Below are 23,020 nucleotides of genomic sequence, written 5' to 3'. Positions count from 1 at the left end.
TGCGAGTCCTTTCTTTAAAAATATATCTCACATAGCATAGTTTTTATTTTAACATTATGTTATACCCTAAAACTAGATTTAACACACTACTTAAGAAAATTAATACAGCATAACTTTCTGACACAACACATATAATATTCATTTTAATATTTGCGAAAAGGCAATCACAAAACACGCATTTTTCCCTCGGGAGGACTGGGCTCCCCCAGTTATTCCCTGCGCAGCCGGTACTCCCCCTTCCCCTCAGAGCTCTCCCGCGCTGAGGGGCCGCTGCCGCTTACCCGCCCTTCGCGCCCGCCCTCAGCGGCCGCTGGGAGCTGGGGCCGCCCCGGCCGCCCTTTTATCGGAGCCATGGAGAAGGAAAACCGCTTTAAATTGTTCATGCCGCCGCGCCTGAGCGCTGGGCAGGTGTCTGCGGGCAGATCCCAGGTGAGCGCTCGGCCGGGGCTGGTGAGGGCGGCACATACCACCCCCCCCCCCCCCCTTCCCCCGCTGGCCGCCCCCTCGGGCTGTGCTGCTCTGGAGGCCGCGGCTGAGGAGGGGACGGTGGGAAAGCGCAGGGGCCCTTCCCGGAGACACGGGGACAGTGCTGGGCCCGGGGAGTACCCCGGCAGGGCCCCGAGCTGGAGCACACGCACACCTGCCCCTTGCCCCGGGCTGGAGCGCACACACACCTGCCCCTTGCCTCAGCAGAGCTGGAGCACACGCACACCTGCCCCTTGCCCCGGGCTGGAGCACACACACACCTGCCCCTTGTCCCGGCAGAGCTGGAGCACACACACACCTGCCCCTTGTCCCGGGCTGGAGCACACACACACCTGCTGCTTGTCCCGGCAGAGCTGGAGCACACACACACACACACACACACACCTGCCCCTGCATAGGCCGGGACGGCTCCTGCACTGGACTTATTTCTGTGCATATGCCTAGAGTGGCACATGCACAGACATCTTCGGTTTGAATTTCAAAGACTTTTGCTGTTGTGTTCTCTCAAAACTGAAGGGAATCATCTTCTGGAGCATCCGCTCTGTGCTGTAAGTCCACATTTGCTGTGGGTAATTCAGCCCAGAGAGCGAGCAGGGCTCTGTCGCTGGCCGGAGTCTGTGTACAAATCACCAATGGGACGGAACTGCTGAGGAACTGCCTTGAGCTGTTTTATTTTCCAGCATCAGTCTCATTACTTGGTTATGACAATGGGAAGATGCCAGCAGCTCACATCCCAGGCAACAGACAAAGAACTTAATGTGACAACTTACTTTAAAAGTTTTTTGACCAATCACACAAAGCAAAAGCATATTGACAGCAGTTCTATCCAACCACTATAAGCACAGGTACCTTTGGTTAAAACAATGCTTGCCTTTTTTGAATACAATACCTGCTTGTAAGCCTTGAAACACAATGCACAGAGCTCCATTATTAAGCTTAGAACTTCCTAATACCTTGCTAGATAAACTTTTCTGTAGCTTAGGGAGTTATTCAAGCCAAGCATTAATATACAGACCATTGTTCTATTTGTCCTTTTCTACTTTTTGCATAATTTTTCTGCTGACCTATCTCATGGCTGCTGCTTGGCTCTGATCACAGTTCTGCTGTCTCTGAGGCCTGCCTTTTGCAGCTTTCCCAAACCCCTCTGATTTTATGGATTCCCACAGGCCCCACTCAGATCCTCGCACTGGCATTGGTGTCTTGGTCTCACCAGATCAGGTGTGCAGTGAAAATGTTCTGTCCCCACACTGAGTTATCAGAATTCAACAAGTTATTTTTTCATGTCGAAGCTCCTTATGAAATATGTTGAGATTCAAACAAGATATTCTGACATCAGATGAGTTAGCTGTTTACAGGATGAACTTCTGTGACTTCAAAAACTTGTAAAAGGGTATTTTCATATTGAAACATAATCAGATATGGTTTAGAAGTGCCCTTGGAAGTAAAACAAAAAAGAAATATCAACTACTGAAGTCTTCAGAAAAGTAATTTTTCTCCTTGAGTCCTTTGCCATGCACCAGTGCCCAGACAGGCAGGAGCTGCTGAGTTCCCTGCATTGAAAGCTCCCCTTTGGCCGCAGTCTATAAATCAAACTGCAGGACACCAACAGTTTGATCAACCACTGGGAAGTAAGAAGTGAGTTCCAAAGCCATTACCAATACCTTGGGCTTTGAAAATTGTAGGCAGCTGTTTAATTAATGACACATTCTATTTTCACATCATCTGTAGGGATTTTTTCTGGCTTTTATAATTCTTCTTTGAAAATCTACTCTTAAGGAACTAATTTTTAAATTTGTGTAGGGTATTAACAGATGCTCGGATGATGAATTTAAGCTGCCATTCGATGTGTTGAGCCGTGGCAAAATCACTGATTCAGGTACGATTGGAATATTTGCCATGCACCTTCTTTAGATTTTTATATATTGTCAAGTTTTTATTTTCATGAGTAGTCTCACAGTTTCCTATCTGTAACTGTTAAATACAGTTTCACTGTTACTTTTTTTAGAAATACATTGATCAAAATCTCTTCATGTTTCAGATACAATTTCACAGCAAGTGAAACTTTGCTCTGAAGTAGATGAAGAGGTCAGCTCAGTATCAACTCTGCACATCTAATTCCTTGGGGTCTTTTGAATTTGTTCCCAAACAGTGCCTAAAGCATTATTCAGTAGATATTTCAGGGCTAAAGGAAGTAGTCAGACGGGAATAATGCTTTCTGTCTCCTGTTTAAAGCTGAATCACTTTAGAGGAGATATTTGTGATTTAGTGAACATGCCTGGAAACAAATCTTTAAAAATTAAGGTGATTGCAATATTGTTGTTTTTTTCTTTGTTTGAAGTGTCTGCAAAGTCTATGAGCTTTAATTAGAGTAAGATTTAAACACTTAACTATCCTTGTGGAACTGCCTCTGAATACTCTGTTGAGGGGCAGAAGGGTTGAAGTCAGAGTATTATTTGGAAAACCGAAATGGATTGTCCCAATTGCCTGGTCTGGATTTATTTTATCTGTAAAACAATGAATTCAGTGGTTTCCTCAAGCACTGGATTCCTTTCACAGTGTCTTTACCAGCAGATCTCTGCTTAAGCACAACTCAGTACAGCTCATTTTTTTTGCAATAGCTTCTGTACTTTGCAGCTACAAAACACTGTTTGCTACCACAAAATAAAACACATTTCTTGTGCTCTCTCTGCTGATTTTCATATCCCTGACAACTTTTTAGACTTTTTTAATCCTAAGCTATTAAAGTACCATCAGGACTGTAACAAAACTGTGATGCAGCCAAAACAAGGATGTTGTTTGGGGCTGTTGTAAGTGAACCAAAGGGCCCTTGGGGCTCCTGTGTTGCTCTCCCTGCCTCAACCACTGGCCCAGCACTGCTTGTAGGACACTTTCAAGGTGCTCTAAGGCCACAAGGGTGGTGGTTTTCCTTCCTGCTCCATGTGTGAGCAGAGAACTGCTGGGACACTTGGATATTTATAAATCCCTGGGTCCAGATGGGGTCCATGCCAGGGTGATGAGGGAGCTGGCAGATGAGCTTGCCAAGCCTCTCTCCATCATTTATCAGAAATTGTGGCTCACTGTGAGGTTCCAGATGATTGGACACTGGCCAGTGTGATACCCATGTACAAAAAAGGTAGGAAGGAGGATCCTGGTAATTCCAGGCCAGTCAGCCTGGCCTCAGTAGCAGGTGAGATAATGGAGCAGTTCATACTGAGTGCTATCACACAGCACTCACAGCATGGCCAGGCTATCAGACCCAGCCAGCAGGGCTTTACCAAGGGTGGGTCATGTCTGACCAACCTGGGCTCCTTCTGTGAGCAGGTGACTGCCTGGTGCATGCAGGAAAGGCTGTGGGTGTTGTGCGTCTGGGCTCCAGCAAGGCCTTTGGCACTGTCTCCCACAGCACACTCCTGGAGAAGCTGCAGCCATGGCTGGCACAGGAGCACTCTGTGCTGGGCTCAGAACTGGCTGCATGGCTGGGCCAGAGAGCGATGGTGAATGGTGCTGCATCCAGCTGGCAGCCAGGCACCAGTGCTGTCCCTCAGGGCTGTACTGGGACCAGTTCTGTTTAATGTTTTTATAGACGGCATGGGTGAGGGCTCGAGTCCTTCATGAGTAAATTTGCAGAGGACATTAAGCTGGGAGCTTGTGTTGGTCTACTGGAAGGAAGGAGAGCTCTGCAGAGAGACTTAGATCAGTTGGATGAATGGGCAGAGTCCAGCAGCATGAAGTTTAATCAGTCCAAGAGCTGAGTTCCACATTTTGGCCACAGAAGTCTCCTACAACGTTCCAAGCTGGGGACAGTGTGGCTGGACAGTGCTCAGGCAGAAAGGGCCCTGGGGGTGCTGGTGACAGCCGGTTGAACATGAGCCAGCAGTGTGCCCTGGTGGCCAAGAAGGCCAATGGCTCCTGGCCTGGATCAGGAATGGTGTGGCCAGCAGGAGCAGGGAGCTCATTCTGCCTCTGTACTTGGCACTGCTGAGGCTGCACCTTGAGTGCTGTGTCCAGTTCTGGCCCCTCAGTTTAGGAAGGACGTTGAGATGCTGGAGCACATCCAGAGGAGGGCAGCAAGGCTGGGGAGGGGTTTGGAACACAAGCCCTGTGAGGAACGTTTGAAGGAGCTGGGGCTGTTTAGCCTGGAGAAGAGGAGGCTCAGGGGTGACCTTATTGCTCTCTACAGCTTCCTGCAGGGAGGTTGGAGCCAGGTGGGGTCGGTCTCTTCCACCGGGCAGCACTGACAGAACCAGAGGACACAGTCTCAAGCTACAGCAGGGAAAGGATAGGTTGGATATTAGGGAAAAAAATTTCACTAAAAGAATAATGAAGCACTGGAATGCTCTTCCCAGGGAGGTGGTAGAATCACCATCTCTGGATGTGTTTAAAAAAGCCTGGACATGGCACTTGGTGCTGTAGTAGAGGTGTCAGGGCATAGGTTGGACTCGAAGATCTGAGAGGTCTCTTCCAGCCTCATTATTCTGTGATTCTGTGATTCTGTGATTCTGTGATTCTGTGTGTGTTCATGGCAATATCACAGGTACTCTTGGATAAAGTCTCTGAAGCTTCTTCTACTTAACTCAGCAGTGTCTGTCAGAAGGAGAGGACAGAAATGGGGTGAAGAACCTGCTAGAATGAATTTTGGCTTCACTGATAATTCTGGCAAAATTTTTATTGATTTTGGTGGACTGCAGTTATCCATGTCTTTAAGCCCATCTATTTGGTGATGTCTGAAGGGGGTTTGGGATATTTCATTGTATTTGTTTCTTCTATGTGCTCTGTAATGCCTTTTGATACATACACAGAGGATGCACAAAGATTTAAACTTGGGCTCCTGATCATATATAAGCTTATATCACCATCTGTGGAAAAAATATTACTCTTGTGATGTTTCTAAGAGATAAATACATTATCTACAACAGTATTAATTAGATATTATATACTATTAATTAGATAATGTTTGAGATTAAATTGTGGAACCTGTTTTAATAGAATCCAGAAACAATGAATGAATTGTTCTCAAAACTCTACAAAGAGGCTGAAAAGATCAAGCAGTGGAAACTGACTGTGGAAACTGAACTAAACCAGAAAGAAAGAAAACTCCAAGAGAATAGAAAGATTATTGAAGCACAGAAGAAAGCCATTCAAGAACTGCAGGCCAGTATTGTATAGTGTACATTGAATAAATGAAGTTCAGTGCTTCCTGATTCAGTATGACACTATTATTGATACAATTAAATATTAAAGACTGTTGCAGTTTGGTTTGTGCCTTGAGAAAATGATTATTTTGAGAAGTTGCAGGCACCTGTCCTGTGTGAGGGTGTGTATGAAGAATATACCTGTAAGTGTCTCATTTGCTGGTAAATTATTGTTCATTAATTATTGAATCTTTCATGCAAAAGATGACTCAGCATGTAATACCAGATAGAACAGACTTCTGTCTACTGATGCCCAAAATTACTTTTTCATGAGGGATTTAAGAAGTCAAAGTGCATTTCTAATAGATTTTTCAATAACAGTGTCTTTTTGCATTTGTTCCCTATGAAATCAGATTGAAAATGAGAAACTCCATTTGAAACTGGAAGATGAGATATGTGAAAATAAAGATCTCCTGGAAGAGTAAGTAATAGAACCAAGGATATATTTTTGTGGTGGAAATAATCAGTTTTCATGTGGGCAGTTTTATGTAGCTGTTAAATTTTGAAGGTCATTTCCATTGTTACTCCTTAGGTGCACAAAGCACTGTGCACTCCTGTGCAAACATGATATTTTTCCCTCCCTTAGAGCTGCTGCTTCGAGGCATCTGTGTAATCTGCTCAAGGAAACCTGCATTCGCTTCACAGAGAAGACCAGCAAATGTAAATGCTTTTTTAGCTTTTATTTATCAGAGTAAATGTGCTTCTAGCTTGCTCTAAATTCACAAACAGAAGCAAGAAGAAGAAATTTCTTGTGCTGTTCAGAAAAGTTCTCCAGTTGAGATCGACTGGATGTGGCTCTCAGAATGAGAAATGAATTTTAAGTGGCTCACAAAATTGGAAGTGAAGCCCCAGGTCTAACAGACTTGTGGTTTGTAATGCTGAACGCAGAGGGCTTTTGAAGGCAGTGAAATTGCTTGCTGCAAAGTTGCCAGCCTGGGAGCTCTTTGGGTGCCCAAACAGTGCTCCAGGTTTGAGGCAGTGCCCACAGCCCCGACTGGCACTGGAGCCACTGCAGGGCAGGGCAGGGCTCCCCAAGGCTGCTCAGCCCATTGAAGCTTTGCAGTCCCAGCCACACTCTGGGAATATATTCAGACATAGGCAGTGACACTTCATGCCTGGTTTTAGGCAGTAGAATCTACTCTGAATTCCCAGCACTCTGGAACAAATTTCCAGAGCTGACATTTCCTGTTTTCAGCCATCACACATTTGTGGGGAAAAAAGGTCTGAACCCCAAGGTGTAATGAGTAACTGGAATTCTTCTCATGAAACTGAACAAGCCAAGACAGTTGGATAACTTAATAAAGTTTAAATTCTTGAGGTTTTAAAATATGTTCTTGATTGGAAATCCTACTGTATATGCAATTTAGAATTGGTATTATAATCATCAGAATTTTACTAACTTGATCGTGGATACTTAAGAAGTGTCTATTTCTTTTTAGCCTTAATTCTAGAAACCCTTGTATATAGATGTACTGTTCTTTTTTGATAGCTGTTTCTTTTACTGTTCTCTTTTTAATTGTTTTCTTAGGAAAAAATAGTATCAATTACAAAAGTGAAAGGAAAGAAGGAAAATATGGACATGGAGTGTTGTTGCAATTTTATAATGACAGCTCTGTGGTTATAGGTATCTGCTGATAAGAAGAAATTCAGTGCTAAACCCTAGATTACAGTTTATAAATACTAACAGTTTTGATAGATTATTATTAAACAGCATTAATACTATAATAATTAATATGGTCACATAAACTGATCCAGAATTACACTTTTCACAGAAAAAATATCTTAGGAAGGAAATTTAAAAGCTGAGCTTGCTTAATGTTTCATTGAAATACACATTTTTCCTAGATTCTGTAACTTTCGGCAGCATGTTTCATAATGACTTATTAAATAAGAATGGAGTTGATAATTCCTTTTTAAATTTATTATGCTGATTAAGTATAATCACTTGGACAGCTGGAATTCTTGTCCAAAAGAAAAACTTTCTCATATGTTCTTGCTTTGATAGATGAATAGAAAAAGGAAGCAACAATATAATTGTATGAGGAACTTCACAGCAACGTAGAAGTAAGTGAGCAAACTTGATGCAAGGAATGTGAGTTATGTGAGCTGAGCTGAGTTCCATGTTTATGTTGGGATACTGTTTGTATCCATCATGTGTGGGTATCATGTCATGTGTGATGCAGGAAGTTGGGTTTTCAATCCCTTTTCAAGAATTATTTTTGTGTTATATCAAACGCATTCCATGGAGAAGGTGCAGCAGTGTGTGGGATGTAGATCCTGTGATCTGGGTGATGTGTGCTTAGTGCTGGGTCACTGCCACAACTTCTGGCTTCTCTTTGGGCTCTGTTTCACCTCCCTGCTGGTTCCTCAGAATGGCTGAGGTGGGCAGCAGCCCCTGGAGAAGTTCCAGGGTTTCCAATATTGAACTTCAAATATAAAATTTTGTGTTTAGAGAATGACAGTGGCATTTGGAGAGCTTCGTGTGCAAGCAGAGAATGACAGATTGGAAATGAATTTCAAATGTGAGAATTCTGTTTATTGAGTTTATGCAGCTGGCTCAGTTTTGTACTTCATAGCTTGTGTTACACATGCAGTGTCAGGGCAGAGAAATGTGAAGGGCTGGAATGGTGAGCAGCTCACACTGAGACACTGGGACCCTTCTTTTATTCCTGCTGCCTTTGGTCACTGCCTGACCCCTTCTGTTGCTGTTCCACTGGGCCAAAGCTGGAACTTTATTTCTCAAACAGTCACTCAAAATTGAAGTTTTGTCTGTGAAGTACAGTCTAGAGATCAATACTTACTTCCCATAGTTTGTTTATTTAAATGATAATGCACTAGTGTATAGCTACAGAAACTTTAGCTAAATGCTCTCTCTCTGTATGTATAGCCTGCTATGTTCCTGTTTCATTCTCACATGCTCTTTTCTGTTTGTATTTTGATTATAAAATCAAACATTGCCTCAGCAATTACTCTTGGGAAACAAATGGTACAGCTGTACAATTCCAGGCAATCTTAAACTGGAAGTTGTATTGAACTTGGAGTATATTTCAGCTAGAATGTTAACTATGGATGTTACTGTATCTCCAAAGTAAAAGAAGAAGCAGAAAAAGTGGACAAGTTTGAGAAAGAATGCAAACTGTAAGTCAGTCGAAAGGAAAAGCAGGTTTGCTCATTTTACCATCTAAGATGTAGAGCTTTGTTTGTGCCTAAAGGGGCAATGCAAGAGCCAAGAAGTGTTTCTGGGTATTAGTAAAAAAGACAAAATAACATCTGAAGCTGTATTTAAGTCAAATTCTGCTAAGTTTAGTGGTGTTTCAGTCCCTTTACTCTACTGGAATTTATGGTTTGATTTTGAATTGGAGAACTTTTTTGTTTAGAGTAATGTGACTTGATCAATATTTGGCTAAGATTATATCTAGACAAATTTTATCTATCTATCTATCTATCTATCTATCTATCTATCTATCTGTCTATCTTGAATGACAGCAAAATGTCTGATTATCATACCTGGGGTACAAACGAAAATTAATATCTTTTCCAGACTTCATGATGATATTTCTTGCATTTTTCTAGATTTCAGCTCTTACTATACAGAGAGATGAAAAAGATGATGTCATAGAAGACATCAAGGCTCAGCTGCAGACATCACAAAATAAGATTGCTGACTTAATGGAAGCAAAATGTAAGAGTTCTGCCTGCTGTGTTTAAATGGAATTGTTTATAGAATTGAAATGTAATTGTTTATAATTGTTTATTTATTATATGTAATTGTTTAGAGAAGCACAGGAAACAGGGTCATGACAGTCCTATTCTGTTGCTGGTTGGCAGCAGAATTTTGGGGCCTTGAAGGCCTTATTTTTGTTTGGAGCAGGAGCTGCTCATGTGGGAGCAGGACTGGCAGGGCAGTTTTTAGGGTGAGTCAAGTAGTGAGAGCTTTTGAAAATTACAAGGGAAAAATATGTTGCTTCAGTTTGCAAATTTACAGTCAGGCAGATGTCACTGAGGGAACTTTTCAGAACTTGATTGCCAATACTTTTAAGCCATCTATATTCAAATTTTATATATTATTTTATAGTATATGATGTCAGTACCATTGGTCTTTGTTACATTCTTTAAATGTATGTAATTTTCCATTTTTGGCAGCATTTTTTAGTAAATATCCTATTTTTTAAAATATAAACATCTTTTTTTGTTTAGTACATCATGAAGAAATGTTAAAGGAATCCCAGGTCAGTAAAGAGCATTTGAGGGCAGAGCTGGAAGAGGCTAAAATTTCATTGCAAAAGGCAGAGGTACCCCTTGCTTATAGTTTTACAGTAGAAATAGATTAGATGAGTATTTGCATAAATAATTATGGATACTTTAGACATGAAACAGCTGTAGCTGTTTGTTGCAAAACATGTTTAGAAATGATATCATGTCTTGAAGGTTACTCAAAAGAACTTGGAAACTGAATTCCAGACTACAGTGAAAACATTAATTCAGGTCACTGGAGAAAAGGAAGAGCAGGAGGAAGAATGTAAAACAATGAAGGCTTTGCTTGCAGCCCTGACAGAGGAGTTTGAGACTTCTGTTACCGATTTGAAAAGCTTGCAAAATAGGCAAATTAATGAGTTTAAATTCCAGGAGTGATCTTACAGGTTGCAGTCTATGACAAAATCAAGAACAACTGGAAATGAAGCTGAAATTTGGAGGTTTTTTTCACGCAGTGGTCTAAATGCAGAGAATTTAATGTAATTTTTTTTTTGTTTGTGATAGTTGATACTGTATAAAAAGTAAATTTTTGTCCCCTCCAACTTTCATAATTCTGTCTTTAAGAAATACAGATTTCTTAAAGGTAGGTATATATTTGTTTACTTTTATGTCTGCTGTTCTGAGGTTGTAAAAGTGAAATTTGATGTGTGTTGCAGGCAGATCTATCATCTGCCTGTTGAAAGGTAAATGTTCTTAAAGTGCTTGTGGTAAGACTTTGTCTTATTGTCCTGTAAGTTTCAAATGCAGTGCTTTGTACTCTACATTTGGGATTTTTAATTTACCATTTTCTTAGATTAAAGAAAGCTGAAGATGACTCAAAGCTGCTTACCTTGGAGCTCCAGAATAAATCTGCTGAACTGGGTAAGGCTTGTAGAAAGGCAGAAAATGAGCTGGGCAGTAATAAAAATGTTTTCTGCTGTTGTCTGGAAATGGACTGTCTCTGGTAGTTGGAGAAATGATTTTACAGTGCCTGTGCCTGTCAGGAATGCCTGGATTTATTTTTACTCAGCTGATCCCTTTTCTTTGGGGCTCATTGGTGCTGGCAGCAGCCAAAGGGCAGTGCTGTGCACAGCTCCAATAGTCAGACCATTCATGCATGAATTCCTCTGCAGGTAATTTTGGTTTGCAGCTCAGAGCAGCAGCACTGCAGGTGCCAGGAGTGACTTCTGCAGCAGAGATAAAACCCTCCCATGGAGGTTTCTGTGACCCTCCCCATGCTGGAAGTGGAATGATGCTGGCAGGGGTTGTCTTTAAATATCATCAATTTGATATCCTGTGGTTTCTAGGGATGTGCTCCTTAGTCCCCAGAGTCAGAGCTCTGCCTTGCTGTTGAGAACTTGCAAAAAATACCAGAATTGTGCAAGTGCACATAGAAACCATTTGGAAGTTAGTAGCAACTGGTTTCCTTTCCCAGCATATCCATGAGATACCTTCAGCAGTTCAGATTTTTTTTCTGGAACAATGCAGGTGCATCAATACTTGGAGAATACTCTAGTCTTACAGTCCATGGTTTATTTGAAGCTATATTTGTGGAAAACATAATAGGCTGTAAATCTTATTTAAGATAAATATTTAGTTTCTCTTCAGATATAGATTTGCTAATGTCTGAATCATTTTTTCAAGTCTATATTTAGATTAAGTCATAAATTAGCTTTTCAGTTTCTTAACTTAATTCAACAAGTTTTGAGAACTGGGTATTGCAAAAGGGTAAATGTTTTATACTGCCTGCTAAATATGAAAAATCATTTCTGTTCCAATAATTTTACATTTCATGTGCTGTAGAAGAGATGACTAAAGTAAAATGTGATAAAGAAGTGCAACTTGAAGAGCTGTCAGAAACTCTGGTAAATGTTAATTTTATTAATCTCATGGCATTTGCTCTTCATATGAAATTCCTCTTGCTTTGTAAGTATCTTAAATGCCATAAATAAACTCCATCCAGTCTACCTGAACATTTCTACTAAACTTTCTCACACACAATTTCAGTGTTTTCTTTGAAGAACTTCTTTGTTGCCTCTGTTTTCCTTGTCTCCCATGCTTTTGGTTTTTCTTGTCTCCCTTGTTTTTGGTTTTCCATCTCAAGGTTTTTGGTTATTTCCTCCTTTGTTCATGCCCATTCAAATGCCACTCCCTCTGGATATAAAGTTTTCCCATTTTTCCTTCCTTCCAGGAAGGTAATTAGCTCTTGCCTCTGTGAACCCTGCTGTGCTGTGACACAGGCCCATTTTCTGTCACAGAAGTCTAAGCTATATGAAATACACTCTTAACAGAGGTTTATTTTCATTATGATTTTATATTTACAAGCCTAACAAGAATCCATATCAGCTAAAGTTAAGATAGTGAAATCAGGTGTGCATTTTACTATGTCTGCTTGTTGTTATAATCTGTGCATTGAGTGTTCTGAACTGAGTTTCACTCATTTTCTAAAATGGGCAAATTGGAGGACTTTTACTGAAGAAGAATCTTGAGGCTTGAGGCTACTGTACAAAATTTGCAGAAACAGAGAAATGTGGAGAGAGAAATGAAAATGCTCTCCAGATGAGAGAGGTCTGAAGCAGGGCAATAGTAACATGTTTTTAGAAATAGTGCAGTTACACATCATGACTTGGATACAAGTTTATACACCCAGAGCAGGGTCCCACCCTAATTGCGCAGCCCAAGTAATGAAACTCACAGCAGGGGACAGACATGAACAGCACTGGTGTCACAGTTCACTGTCTCACACCACTTCCAGATCCCAGCAGAGACTGGAAAGATCCAATCTGGATAATCCATGGCATGGATGTTGTTGGGTTCTTCTGAAAGCCTTGTGCTCTTAGTTCATGTCTGATAACCTCCAGCAGTTGGAGTTTGCTCATGGATACTGAAAACTCTTCCTTTTCATTTTGCAGAAAGAATTCCAGGATTTGAAAGCACAGCTGACAAGAACAGCTGAGAAGGAACAAGATTATTTAAAGCAGCTTGTGACTCTGAAAGCAGATCTTGAACAAGAGGCGTATGACCATTTGAAAATAGAATATTGAATTAGTTTTGGTGTAATATAGAAGTTGCTTTAATACACAGTGAAATGAACTGTGATTGTTTTCTAATGGAAGTTTTGAACCACATATATGCCATTAATTATATACTTACATTTCTAAATTCCACTTTCTCTATTTGTATGTATTCTATGGCATATGTAGTTGTTCCATATCTCTCTGACTTATTTAACAAGAAGAGAAAGTTTCTGAATTCATTGCTAATCTTGCTTTGAACTACATCATCTTCACTAACCGTTATATTTATATAAAAGTTGACTTTGATTTTCTTCCCTTCTTCTGTCACCTTTTTACATCTCTCTCTGGCTCTGCTGCAAAGCTTATATTTGTAGATAAAGGCCTGGACTTCTTTCAGCATGGAATAACACTTGATAATGGGTATGTTTATTTAAAAGGAGATTTCAAAATGCATCCTCTTATTCCTCTTGGCCATTTGTTTTAAATTAGGTTAAAGAATTAACAGCTAACAGTGTATCTCAGTAAGCTTTCACTAGAGAAAGAACAAACAGCACAAGAGAAAAATGCTGTGGCAGCAGAACTCCAGAAGCTGCAAGAACAACAAGAGGCAAGTTGTAAACTTCCAGCTTTCTTGAAAGGACTCAATTTGAGTCAATACTCAATTTGACAAATGACTCAGTTTCACAAATTAGATGATGAGCTGCAACGTGACTTGGGTCTGTAGAGTACCTGAGCTATTTTTTGTGTTTGAATTGGAATGGAAGTGTATTTACACTTGTGAACAAGGCAGGTCAGTGTGCTTTGGATGGCTTTGAATTTTTTAAGAAGTCACTTTGAATTTTATTTCTTTGCTGACACGGGTCTTTATTTAGGATAGTAAGAAAGAAGAAGAAAATACAAAGCAGTTAGTTGAAAATCTAGAAGAGGCAAATAGCCAGCTAAGGCAAGTAAAAAATACTAATAATATTTGATATTGTTTAAGGAAGTAGACTCAAATAGTTGGTTATGTTCAAATGCTGCTTTCTGGGATTTTTTTGATTAAAGTTTTTCTAGATTACATAGCTAAACAGAAACTATTCAGAATTGCTGTTGGCCAAGTAGAAATTTTCTCAGATTAGAAATACCAATTGCTGCAGGAACAATGTTTGCCATCATTTTGTATTACACAGTAGGAGCTGTCTTGTTTTGCATTAGACATCTCAGGTGTGAAGGAAATTCAAATGGAAGTTGAAGGTTATGGATGAAATGTGACAAGGCAAAACTGGATCAGAGTTACTCTCTGTATCCCCAGTTCAACAGACAGGCAGCTCCCATGTTTCACAGCTGCATTGCAATAGTCCAGGTCAGGATGTATTTTCCTTGGGTTCTTGGAACATCTTTTCCTATTTAAAAGAAGTATGGACAGTTCACATATTGACTTACTGGGCCTGTTGCTGCATTTTAAGAACATTTTCATTGAGCAGCTTATGAAGTTCCCATCAACATTAGCAGCTGTTTTTGGAAAATAAAATATGGGTTTATTAGAAGTACTGAAAGTAAGTTAAAGGCAATATGTAAATATTTACTAATGCTTGTTATATTGGCACTTAGAAATGAACAGGAGTCTTTGAAGGAGAAAATGGCAAAGACAGGTGAAGAGTTGAAAAGTACACTGGATGACAGAGAAGAAAATGTATGTCCTGTGTCATGAAAATATCTTACAGAACCTGCAGGACAGCATTCAATGTAAAATCTTTGTTGGGGTTTTTTCTGCAAAGCTCTGCCTGGGAGATGTGATCTCTGCCAGAGGTTTCTTCTTTCCCAGCTGCTGCCAGCTGTGCCCTTGTGTGTCCACATGTGAGCCCTGGTATTTCAAAAGACAAGCACAGTCACTGGGATGTTCACTCTGTGCTGGAAGTTTGATATTAAAGATTTATTTGTTTGTTTTCAGGCAAACAGAGAACCTGCTTTTCTGTTTTTCATATACCCACTCAGTGGTGGATGGGCTCTGGATTAGCTTTTTATATGTAGTGTGAGTTTTAGCTTAAATAGATTCAAACATTTTTACTTTCTTTCTATTGTTTCAAAGCAACCTGGGGTTTTGAGCATTAGAATGGATTTCAAAATTTCATTGTACACGTCTAAGATTTACAATTTTAATTTCTGGTTAAGAGTACTGAAAATGAAATTTCCAGAAAGGAAAAGCCATTGAAGATTCTAGAAAATAATTGGGAAAATTCATTTTTTCATGGATGTAGGGAACTTGATACAAGTGCATTTTTTAAATTGTGAAGATCCTGGGGTTTTTTTCTTCTTCTTTCTTGAGTCTCTAACCACTAAGGAACTGGTTCACTGTTATTAATTAACATCTTGTGGTACTTTATGGCTAAAACTCTGATTATTCTGACATGTCAGCTGGTGTTTCAGTCCCATTGGAACAAACCAGACTGGTGCAAGTGCAGGTTTGAGAACATTTACAGGAATTGCTCACATAGGGAGCCATTTGTAGAACTTACTAATTCATGTCTGAAATATCTTTTTCAGATGAATAATTTAAAGAAACAGGTGGAAAATAAAACCAAATGCATTGAAGAGTTGCAGCAGGAGGTGTGTAGAGATTTTAAATATCACAAATACATAAACACATTATACTTTGGGTTGCCTTTTCAGCAGGTTTGTGTCTGCTGTGATGTCTTTAGATACACCTATTTAATTTAAAAATTCTCCTTTCTTATCCTAACCCTGAGCAAACTAGGGAGTCAGCTTTGGAATCACTTGATTTGTTAAATGAGCCTTAATTTGAAAAGAGCAATTACAAAAATAATATCTTTAATAAACTTCTATTCTTTTTCATTTAGTGCATAGTGTTATTTATGTACTTGTATGAGTATCTCAGTTACCACTAGTAGAAAAGAATTCTGCACTGGCACAAACTGTAGTAACTTCACTGTAAAAATAAATAACTTGTATTTTTGGTCATGACATCTTCACACCTTCTGTCAGCAGCATCTTAGTTTTAATACCCATTCTGCACCTCATTTGTTATTCCCTGCTGCTGCTCAGGAGGAGCCTTTCTTAAGGTCATGAAGAAACAGTAATTATCACAGAAATTAGCTGAACATTCATTTGTTTGAAAAATTGTTCTGGAACCTGAGCTGTACAACAGCTGAGAGTTATTTGCCTGATGAAAGCTGGAATTTCTTGATGCAGTTAAACCATGACATAATTCTATTAACTTATTAAGGTACAGTGCTTGTTTTGTTTTATTTCAACAGAATTAGGTGCTGAAAAAGAAAATTATTGCAGAAAGCAAGAAAAGTAATACTTATGAAGAGAAGGTAGGTTTAAATAACATCATGTAGAAGATGAGGTGAGTGTTTTTAAGTCCCACTGTAAATAATGATAATACTTGTTAAATACATTCTGAACTGGTTTTTGGATCTGGGATACAGACTTTGCAGGAATGAGTTCATAGTTTTTAGAAGATGCTTCCATTTTTAATCATTGGACACTGACTATTGGACATTAAGAGATGGATTCACATTGCAATTAATGATGTTTCAAATCTGTTCCTTTCTTTTGTTGATAGTGGACTGAACAGGGTTCAGCAACCTCATTGTAACAGAAAAGAATTTAAAGGACATATATATATATATATAAATATATTACTCTTTTTAGGCTGTTCTTTAAATGTGTTCTTCAGTGGCAATCCCTCTGATGGGAATATTGTGTCCAGCTTTGGGTACTGCACTTGAAGAAAAGTGGACTTTTTTGAGGATATTCATATGATAAACTTAAAAGGGAAAAACTGTAATCAAAATGCATAGCTGGGAGAAAAATGTACCATATGTACCATAAAACCTGTGAAAATCTGATACAGACTTACAAGAGAGGGAATAAAATCTCCATCTGTATTTGTTTTTTTCTGAGGCATTCACAGCATTTAGGGTGACTGCTTAGGGCAGTCTTCCCCATTGTGCTGTTGCCATTGTTCCTTTGAGTATTTTCTAACTCACTTCAGGCCTAAGTTCAACTCTTTATTAAAAAAAAAGGTGAACTTCGAAATAGCAAACACTTTAATCATATGCCTGAAAAGTAACAGAGTGTTTGTGTTCAAAAATAAGAGGTAAGAAAAAATCATCAACATAGTAATTCCTAAACAAATAACAGCAGCAATTCTGCATTCTCAAAAGGTGAATAAATTGCAGTTAGACAAGGAAAATATGAACAAGCAACATAAGGAAGAAGTTGACTTCTATCAAAAAGACATAGAAACAAGAAAAGTAAATTAAAATAAACTTCGTGAAGAGGTGAGAGGTGTTAATTTTTACAATCTAATTTTTTTTTAATTTAAAATGTTTTTATGAAGCTTTATTGGCAGGAGTCCTTGTTCTTACATTTCAGATATAAATGGAACTTGTTGTGTTTGCCTGTGAGCAAAGCTTTAGTACATTTGGTTCTTAGGTTGGAGTATTTGAAAATATCTTTAAAATAAGAACTCCATTAAAAATTCTTTCTTTCAAGATATAGTGCAAAGAAATTCCACCCTTGGTATAAAGTCAGCACAATTAAATTAGATTATAACGTCTCCCACATTAGGACTTTTCCGCCCACACTTTTTTGATGGCAATACTAAGAAATGTTCGGGCAGAGGGCTTGAAATGGCCTTTTGGTTTGCAGTGAGCTTGCCTGCCATGGCTGTACCTTTGATCTTGCCCATTTTAACAATCTGCAGAAAAGATGAGGTATTTGAAAGGGATCTTAAAAGCAAATGAAGCCCAAGTGGGACTGCAAACTTTGCACCCACAGGGGGAAGAAGAAATTAAGATCTAAAAAAAATTATATTGTTATGTTGATGAATGAGATGCAATTTATTACTGAAAATATGAGGTTGCTTTGTGATGAAACTGCAATGATACGGAGAGAAACTGATACCAGATGTCAGCACAAGAAAACTGAGATGGTGACACTGATGGAAAAGCACAAGGTCAGAGATTTTCCTGCTTGCTGTGGTTTGCAATGGGTGATACCATGTCAATACCATGTTTATAACTTGTGACACCACGTTAATGACCTTTCGAAAGCAGAAACAGGCCTGAGTCTGGGAAAAGGAAGCTGAACACATGCTGCACTTTGCATCATCTAAAATCAAATTCATTTGAAGATTATGAACACATTCCTATGGGCAGATAAATTCCATTCATCTAAACTTCTGGGATTTTTAGATTTTTTTCAATTCAGGCTTCCTTTGATACCATGTGAATGCAATATTTTTCAGTATCAGTTTGGCTCTCTCTGAGATTACTTAGTGACCATCAGCAGTTTAGCCTGACACATTTTAGTTTACCTTTCTATTCCTCATTTTGCAATATCTTTAGCAGATACATTAATAAAGATGGCACGGCTGGCTTAGTGTTGAGCACATATTGCTGCACAGAAATAAAGCACTCTCTGCCAGTCCACAAAATAATACTTGAATTGAGCATTTCCTGTTTTACAGTTTCTGCGGAAGCATCAATGAATCTTTTCTTTATGAATCTTAAGGGCCTGGTTTGAAAAAATGATGTTTAAAGACTGGATAACTCTATAATTGCAACATTTAGTCACATGTTTTGAGTTTGTTGTTGGTTTGGGTTTTTTTTTACCACAGAAAGAATATGATAAAATGGTTGAAGAAAAAGATGCAGAGTTAAAAGTATATAAAATGAAACAGCAAAAGCAGTTCTCATCAGAAAGAGCACTGGTAAGGAGCACTTTGCAATGGTCAATAATTCAGTGAAGGGGCTGATGTCCTTGTGTAGGGGTTTTATACTGGCTAAGTGCAGGCACACACAAAAAAAGCATTTACTCATTTTTCTCTGCTATTGTTGAGCAGAGGAGGGGAAAGAAAAATTCAAGGACTGAGTTGAGATAAGGATTAGGAGAAAAACACTTTGAGGGTAAAGCAAATTCAAAATAAATAGTATAAAAATTAATAATAGAATTAAAAGTGAGTAATAAGAATTTTAAAAAATCCTTAAAACATCTTTTTTTCCAATCCCTCCCTCTTGCCCACCAACAGCACAGAGAGACAAAAGATGTGATCTTCAGTCAGTTTGTGACTTCTAAAGATCTTTTTTCAGTTTGCTTAGAGAGTTTCTTTTCCTGCTGTGCTCTGGGGTCTTCCCACCAGAGACATTCTCTGGGAACTCTTCCAGTGTGCTTTTAATTTTTACCAGTAGCAGTCCCACCCAACCTGCTGCAACAGATCTTATTCTGGGCACTAAAAACTCAAAATGTTTCTAAAAATAAATTGCAGTAGCAGTGTGTTTGTGTCTGCTCCTCCAGGTAGCGTGTCATGTTCTGACTTCCCATGTTTCTGACTTTGAATAGGAAATTTTTGTTTTAAATATTTAGATTGTGCCCTCTCACCCCTGCTCTCCCAAGGGTTTTAAGGTATTACCTTGAACACTTCTGATCAAGTACCTGTTTCTTACAGTGCTTCAGTCTTTGTTAAACAAGCTAAAGCAAAGCTTCAAGTATAGGGCTGAAAAGCACATAGAATTATCTTGTGTATCTAATGAGTGTCCCTGTTAATTACTGTCTCACTTGGGACTGTTTTCCTTTTTCTGGGCTGTGCAGAGTTAACCCTGTCCTTTATTTAATGGTTTGTAGGAAAATGAGCTGTCATGTTTGAAACGGGAACTGTCCTCCCTTAAGGAACAGCTGAGAGCAGAAATGGAAGAAAAGGTGGAGTTTTTTTATTCCCTGAGCACTGGGGGTGAGAGGTGTGGCCTGGGCTTGTGCTGTGTGAGAAGTTGGATAAGAAATGAAACTGAACAGAAAAACAGTGACTTTGGAATGCTGGGCTTGTGCTAAATCTGGTCATCTATTTGTGTGAACTTTGTAGCAGTCTGCGATTGTAGACTGTCCTCTGTAATTACACCAAGAAGATTTTTAACAACTGAATTCAAATCAATATTTCCTTGCTGTCACATAACTCTTTTGTAGGAGAATCTTGTAAAAGAGCACTCTGGCAGTGTGATTCCTGACAGTGAAAAGAAACACAAGGTAACTTTAACTTTTTAATTGCTTTTACAATTTGGTAATATTTATATTTGTAGAATCAATTGAAGTGCCATGAGAATTTATTTGCATTCAACAAAAGACATTGGAATGCTTTTGACTTCAAACTTTTTAAATTATAGAAAATACAAATTTATGTTCCTGACTGCTAAACCTTGTTTAGATCTATACAGTGAATCTATTCATGTAAAAATAGAAAATCTCCAAATTATATTCCTGAAATAAAAAAAAATATTTAAATAAAAATAAAAAATGCCTCCTTCAGTACAGGAAGCCTCTTGGGCAGTCCAACATTGAAGTTTTGTAACTCCTAACAGTGAATTTTTCTTGTTGCATTTTTCTGCCTATATTTCTTACTTCTCTGTAGATTATTTTTTTCCCCCTTGGATAAGAAGGGATTTTAAAGGGTCACACCATCCCATGGAGATATTAGACAGCAGTTTCTGGAAGAGCTCCCAGTGTGTAATTTTTCTTGCTCAGTTGTTGATTTTTTAATGTCTCTAGAACTGATTTACTTAGTCTTTAAAAGTGTCCATTTGTAAAGGCACTTTTCCTCTATGAAAGAGAGAAAAGCTGATATAGCTGTAAAAATGGTCAAAGTATCAAAGTAGTCCTGACGGCAGAACTCACCCTTCTTCCTGTCAGGAGTTCACTTGTGGTTTTCACATTGGAACAATGGAATCCAGCACCATTTTGATGTTATCAGTCTAAAAAAGGACTGCACTGGACCATTCAATGCTTCTCAGTTTCACTTCTAGTGAAAAGACTATTTTAAATAACACCAATCTTGATGTAGCTATCAATCTTTCTCTGAAAGCCTTTTCCTGCAGTTTTGTTTGTTCCCATTTTCTTTGATGTTTGATAGAGTCCAATGTAGCGGCTACAGTTCAGAATAACCTGAATTTCTGCAGATAAGCACGGAGAACTTAAATACAATGTGCCATGAAACTCAGCTCTTCCATAGCTTCCCCTTCATTCTCCTCATTTGGCAACAAAAATAATATAAAAAAATTATATTTCCACCCCACCCCACTTTGTTTGGGTCTTTGCTTCATGTTTGGATGGAAAGATCAGAGTTCCACCATTTCTCTCAGGTGAATTCTGGGACACTCAGACTGTAAACTGGGTCCTGAGTTTGGCTTTAGATTCCATACTTACCCCATAAAATATAATCTAAAAAGAGAAACATTTTCTTTCCCAGACATGTGTTATAAAGACTCCTCCAATGGATAAAATGCAGAGTGGAAGAAGCACAAACCTGCCTGCAGGGCAGAGCAGCAGGAAAAAGCAGAAAGTGCTTGTGCAGCTGGACACTGAGTCAGACAGCTCTGAGCACACTGACCTCCTGGTAAGAGCCAGAGAACAAATCATGGGCTGAGCAGCTCTTTGTGCTCACTGCTGGGGCTGAGAATGGAGTTTGGGCTTCCACATTCCAGCCAATATTTATGTGTATATTTTTAATTTATTGGTTCTTTCTGGAATTGTCATTGTATGTAGATAATTAACATTCTTTTTATTGAACTGTTATGCCTCATAATGACATCTTTTTTTTCATAGTCTAATATCATTAGGGGGAAAGAAAAAGTATTTTTAATATAGTGTGACTAAGTAACTTTTTAATTTATTAGAGCATAGTCTCGGAAGAAGAAATGTTTAAAAATTTGTACAAAGATTATCCACAAGCTTCACAGTTACATTCCACAGCACCAAAAAAGGTATGTTAGCCTTTCCTAAGATTAAACCAAGCAGCTAATCAGATTGTTTACAGAAACTAAAGGATGGCTTTATTTTCCTTCCCAGAGCCCAGCTCCATGCAGTGTGAAATCTCCAGGCTCTGCTCTGAAACTCAAAACCATGAGGAGAATGCACGAGGCGGGCTGTGCTCTCCAAAATGGACAGGAAAAGGAAAATTAAAGATACTGTAAAGCTCTTTGCTTAAAATGCAGAAATGCCCAGTGCCCTGGCATTGCTTGCAGGGCTGTTTTTCTCTCAGAGTTGGTGCTTTGTTGCATTTTTCTGTCATACTCAGTGTGTTTAATACTGTGTTCATTCCTTTACACATATAAACTTTATAGATCTATAACTGCAACCCCTGCAGAGCATCTTCCACCTTTCCTCCCTTGTGCTTCAAAATGTTGGGACACAAATTAGCCAATTTTAAATTTGGAAATAAATAGAACTACACAGAAAGTTGTTTCAAAGCTGTTTCTGGCATTAGAAATTCTGGTTTCAAAGAACTTCTGTTCTTTTACATTTACTCTGTTTTTCTTAACACATAACTACTTAGTGGAAGAAATGTAGCTGTTAAATGAATGTTCTTTTACCTGAAGTCCTCTTGCTTTTTCCTGCATTTTAATGGCTGTTAGACCTGTCTTTTTAGACTGTTTTGTTTTCAGTATGTTAAAATGGTTTCGAAACTTCTAAAATTTCAGTAGAATTACTTGTATTTAAAAAGATTTCAGCTTCACAAGGAGTAAAATATGCACGTTATAAGATTGTGAAACCAATGTTAAGATGCCATTAAATTGTTTATCTGAAATATAAAGTGTGGGACTATTTGTTGTTGCTTTAAATATTTGAACACAGACAGAAATCACCCACCAGCCTTCCTAGGGACCAGCAGAAGTGCAAGGATAGATTAGAACATCTATTTCTGTATTAATCCTTGGTTAATCTTTGTCAGGATCTCTGGCTGGTCAGAGTGACCCTGAGAAAAGTTCCAAAGTCTCTTTTCCCAGTCTGGTGCTTGAAGAAGGAGTCAGGGCTCTTCATTTCTCAGTCTCAAGGTTGTTTATTTTATCTATAAAAAATTTTCTCCTGTCCTGCCAAGGTGAGCTCAGCAAGACAGTTCCAGGCACTCTGCCTCCCCCAGGGTTGTGTTATGTCTTTATACTAAAAACGACATATACAATGTTTACAATTACTTTCCAATACCTATCACCTGTGTTAGACAGTGGGCTTCTACTCTAAACCAATCTGTAAGTGCCACCATCACAGCAGAAGATGGAGGCCAGGAAGAAGAAGGAGAAAGCTAGACACATCCAGTTC

General features: G+C 38.9%; 1 pseudogene; it reads left to right on the top strand.

The window, feature by feature from the left end:
- The first annotated feature begins 351 nt into the window (after nucleotides 1-351).
- On the top strand, nucleotides 352-22,471 carry LOC131571862 (synaptonemal complex protein 1-like; annotated as a pseudogene).
- The last annotated feature ends 549 nt before the right edge of the window (nucleotides 22,472-23,020 follow it).

This window comes from Ammospiza caudacuta, unplaced genomic scaffold (genome assembly GCF_027887145.1).
Source record: "Ammospiza caudacuta isolate bAmmCau1 unplaced genomic scaffold, bAmmCau1.pri scaffold_39, whole genome shotgun sequence".
In the NCBI taxonomy this organism is placed as follows: Eukaryota; Metazoa; Chordata; class Aves; order Passeriformes; family Passerellidae; genus Ammospiza; species Ammospiza caudacuta.
The sequence above is the reverse complement of the archived record's forward strand: the minus strand, read 5'-3'. Positions and strand labels throughout refer to the sequence as shown.